Raw genomic sequence first — 5,432 nt, 5'->3', positions numbered from 1 at the left:
CTTGATAGCCGTCATCGCGTGCTAGGGCATGTCCTCTTGATCCATAGATATATCTAGTCTAGCCGGCTCTATTGCTCAGGTCCTGACGTAGGTCGTACGTGTAGCCTGGAGCCGCGGTCTCCTTGCCTCTATGGAGAGGGGGCGCGGGCTGGTGTTTGGCATAATTAGTCGTTTTGTCCCGTCCACGTGGTGGTCGGTCCAGTTGATCAGCATGATTGTATTTTGACGGTATTGGCTCAAAGGCGTTGTCGTCAAATTGTGGCAGTAGCCTACGTTAGGGATAACTTTATGTTTGGCGCTCAAAGCCATATCCTTCTTCGGCGGCTATGACCTTGGTCCATCTGTCGTTGAGCGTATCATGTTCGGCTTGAATCTGCTGTTGTTTCTTTTTCAGGCTCCGCGCGGTGGCGATGAGCCGTCGCTTGAAGCGTTCTTGTTCGAGGGGTTCCTCCGGGATGATGAAGTCTTCGTTACCGAGGCTAACATCCTCTTCGGAGACAGGTAAGTAGTTACTATCTTCCGGATCCTCGTGATCAGCGAGTTCCTCAGGGCTATACTGACCATGTTCCCTTTCATCCTGCACGAACGCAGGCTCAACGGGGTGGTCTTTGATACGTCTCCAATGTATCTACTTTTCCAAACACTTTTGCCCTTGTTTTGGACTCTAACTTGCATGATTTGAATGGAACTAACCCGGACTGACGTTGTTTTCAGCAGAATTACCATGGGGTTATTTATGTGCAGGAGCAAACGTTCTCAGAATGACCTGAAACTTCACGGAGACACTTTTCAGAAAATAAGAAAAATACCTGCCAAAGATGAAGGCTAGGGGGGCCACCACCTTGCCACGAGGGTGGGGGCACGCCTGCCCCCTAGGGCGTGCCCCCCTACCTTGTGGGCCCCCTGTTGCCTCTCCGACTCCAACTCCACCTCCATATATTGAGTTTCGGGGAGAAAAAAATCAGGGAGAAGAAATCGTAGCATTTTACGATACGGAGCCGCCGCCAAGCCCTAAAACCTCTCGGGAGGGCTGATCTGGAGTCCGTTCGGGGCTCCGGGGAGGGGAATCCGTCGCCATCGTCATCATCAACCATCCTCCATCACCAATTTCATGATGCTCACCGCCGTGCGTGAGTAACTCCATCGTAGGCTTGCTGGACAGTGATGGGTTGGATGGGATCTATCATGTAATCGAGTTAGTTTTATTAGGATTTGATCACTAGTGTCCACTATGTTCTGAGATTGATGTTGCTATGACTTTGCTATGCTTAATGCTTGTCACTAGGGCCCGAGTGCCATGATTTCAGATCCTAACCTATTATGTTTTCATCAATATATGAGAGTTCTTGATCCTATCTTGCAATTCTATAGTCACCTATTATGTGTTATGATCTGTTAACCCCGAAGTGACAATAATCGGGATACTTACTGGTGATGACCGTAGTTTGAGGAGTTCATGTATTCACTATGTGTTAATGCTTTGTTCCGGTTCTCTATTAAAAGGAGACCTTAATATCCCTTAGTTTCCGTAAGGACCCCGCTGCCACGGGAGGGTAGGACAAAAGATGGCATGCAAGTTCTTTTCCAAAAGCACGTATGACTATGTTCGGAATACATGCCTACATTATATCAATGAACTGGAGCTAGTTCTGTGTCACCCTAGGTTATGACTGTTACATGATGAACCGCATCCGGCATAATTCTCCATCACTGATCCATTGCCTACAAGCTTTCCATATATTGTTCTTCGCTTATTTACTTTTCTGTTGCTATTGCTATCATCACTACAAAATACCAAAAACATTACTTTTACTACTGTTACCTTTTGCTACCGTTATCACCACTATCATATTACTTTGCTACTAAACACTTTGCTGCAGATATCAAGTTTCCAGGGGTGGTTGAATTGACAACTCAGCTGCTAATACTTGAGAATATTCTTTGGCTCCCCTTGTGTCGAAGCAATAAATCTGGGTTGAATACTCTACCTCGAAAACTGTTGTGATCCCCTATACTTGTGCGTTATCAAGACTATTTTCTGGCGCCGTTGCCGGGGAGCATAGCTCTATTCTTTAAGTCACTTGGGATATATATCTGCTTGTCATTATGAAGAACTTGAGAGATCAAAAAACCAAGATCTATCCCTCAACTATGAGGGGAGGTAAGGAATTGCCATCTAGCTCTGCACTTGATTCACCTTCTGTTTTGAGTAAGCTTGCGACACCTACACCTGCTTCTGCTATTCGTTTTGATATGTCGCATGGTATTGATGATGCCACTTCTGCTATGCATGATACTCATGATGAAACTACCTCTATGCCTGATACTACTATGCCACTTAGTGCTTTTCTTGATGAACAACTTGCTAGGGCTAGAGAAATTGAAAATATCGAATCTGATGATACTGATGAAAGTGATGATGAAGAACCACTTGCCATTCCTAAGGGTTATGTTTTTGATCAAGATGCTTCTTTAGCTATTTTAGCTTGCAGAAATAGAACTGAACTTAAAAGATTATTAGCTAAATGGAGTAAGCAATCTCTAAATGCTAGAATGAAACCTGACCCTGCTTTTGCTACTTCACCTATCTTTGTTACTGATAAGGATTATGAATTATCTGTTGATCCTGATATAATTACTTTGGTTGAATCTGATCCTTTTCATGGTTATGAATCTGAAACTGTTGTGGCACGTCTTACTAAATTGAATGATATAGCTACCCTGTTCACTAAAGATGAGAGAACTCGCTACTTTTATATCCTTAAAATATTTCCATTCTCATTAAAGGGTGATGCTAAGATATGGTTTAATTCTCTTGATCCTGGTTGTGTGCGTAGTCCCCAGGATATGATTTATTACTTCTCTGCTAAATATTTCCCTGCTCATAAGAAACAAGCTGCTTTAAGGGATATATATAATTTTGTGCAAATTGAAGAAGAGAGTCTCCCACAAGCTTGGGGGAGGCTTCTCCAATTACTTAATGCTTTGCTTGATCATCCTCTTAAGAAAAATGAATTACTTGATATCTTTTATAGTGGACTAACCGATGCCTCCAGAGATTACCTTGATAGTTGTGCTGGTTCTGTTTTCAGGGAAAGAACAACGGATGTAGCTGAAATTGTATTGAATAATATGTTGACAAATGAAAATAATTGGACACCTCCGGAGCCAATTCCTGAGCCTATTCCTAAACCAACTCCGAAGAAGAGGGGTATTCTATTTCTCAGTCCTGAAGATATGCAAGAGGCAAATAAATCTATGAAAGAAAAGGGTATTAAAGCTAAAGATGTTAAGAATTTACCTCCTATTGAAGAAATACATGGTCTTAATTTACCGCATGTTGAAGAAACATATAATCCAAATCCTTTACCTATTGAAGAAACTCATGGTCTTGATAACCCGACACAGGTAGTAAAGGTAAATTCTCTCTATAGATATGATAAAGTTGTAATCCCATTCACTAAAATTGCTAGCCCATGTTAGATGAGTTTGATAAATTTATGGCTAAGCAATAAGATTTTAATGCTTATTTTGGTACACAACTGAAATATAATTCAAATATGCTTGGCCACTTGGGTGATTATATGGCTAATGTCAAAGGTGAACTTAAACTTATTAGTAAACATGCTTATATGGTTACCACTCAAGTAGAACAAGTACTTAAAGCTCAAAATGATTTGCTCAATGAATTGAATAATAAGAATAATGATAATGTTGTTAGAGTTATGACTAGAGGTGGTAGAATAACTCAGGAACCTTTGTATCCTGAAGGCCATCCTAAGAGAATTGAGCAAGATTCTCAGAGAAATAATTTAGATGCACCTAGTTCTTCTAAAAAGAATAAAAAGAAAAATGATAGGACTTTGCATGCTTCTAGTGATCTTATTGTTGAAACACCTGAGAATCCAAATGATATTTCTATTTCTGATGCTGAAACACAACCTGGTAATGAAACTGAAACTAGTGATAATGTTAATAATAATGTTCATGATGATGCTCCACCTAGTAATGATAATGATATAGAAATTGAACCTGCTGTTGATCTTGATAACCCACAATCAAAGAATCAACGTTATGATAAGAAAGACTTCGTTGCTAGGAAACACGGTAAAGAAAGAGAGCCTTGGGTTCAGAAACCCATGCCCTTTCCTCCCAAACCATCCAAGAAAAAGGATGATGAGGATTTTGAGAGCTTTGCTGAAACGATTAGACCTATCTTTTTGCGTATGCGATTAACTGATGTGCTCAAAACAAATTCTTATGATAAGTACATGAAATATATTATTACAAATAAAAGAAAGATACCGGAAGCTGAAATTTCCACCATGCTTGCTAATTATACTTTTAAGGGTGGAATACCAAAGAAACTTGGAGATCCAGGAGTACCCACTATACCATGCTCCATTAAAAGAAACTATGTTAAAACTGCTTTATGTGATCTTGGAGCCGGTGTTAGTGTTATGCCTCTCTCTTTATGTCGTAGAGTTGATTTGAATAAGTTGACACCTACTGAAATATCTTTGCAAATGGCTGATAAATCAACTGCTATACATGTCGGTATTTGTGAGGATATGCCTGTTGTAGTTGCAAATGTTACTATTTTAACGGACTTTGTTATTCTTGATATTCCCGAGGACGATAGTATGTCTATTGTTCTTGGAAGACCCTTTTTGAATACTGCAGGGGCTGTTATTGATTGCACTAAAGGCAATGTCACTTTTCATGTTAATGGTAATGAGCACATGGTACACTTTCCGAGGAAACAACCTCAAGTTCATAGTATCAACTCTATTGGAAAAATTCCATCGATTATATTTGGAGGTTTTGAATTTCCTCTTCCTACTGTCAAGAAGAAATATGATATTCTTGTTATTGGGGATGTGCATATCCCTGTTGAGGTAACATAGTGTTATTCGAAATTTCTCCGGTTCCATGTTATTCGGAATGAGTTCGTTAACAAGACTTGATCAACCTTGTTAGTGGATTCCTTTTGATGACCATGAGATGGATGAAACTAGAAAGCACAACCTTCTATATCCCACTTTTACTTTCTGTTATTTATGTTAAATAAAATAAAAATAAATATTTGTCTCTCTGTTATCTGATTATCCGTGCAATATAAAAATACCTCGAAAATAAAAGTTCTCCAAATGCCCTGAAAATTAAATATGAATTTTTCTAGAATAGTTGAGGATTTATGGAACTGAGAACACACCAGGGGGGCCAACCACCTGCCCACGAGGGTGGAGGGCGCGCCCACCCCTCTAGGGCGCGCCCCCTGCCTCATGGGCCCATGGTGGCCCTCCTCCACTTATCCTTTCACCCATACACTCCTTATTCCTCCCCCAAACATGAATAACCAGCTCAAACCCAAGTCCAAGCTCGTTTTGCTGCCATTTTCGATCTCCTTGCTCAAAGCACCTCTCACAAAA

This window comes from Triticum urartu, chromosome 6A (assembly GCF_056163025.1).
Source record: "Triticum urartu cultivar PI428250 chromosome 6A, HENAU_Tu73, whole genome shotgun sequence".
NCBI lineage: Eukaryota > Viridiplantae > Streptophyta > Magnoliopsida > Poales > Poaceae > Triticum > Triticum urartu.
This window is presented reverse-complemented; position numbering follows the sequence as displayed.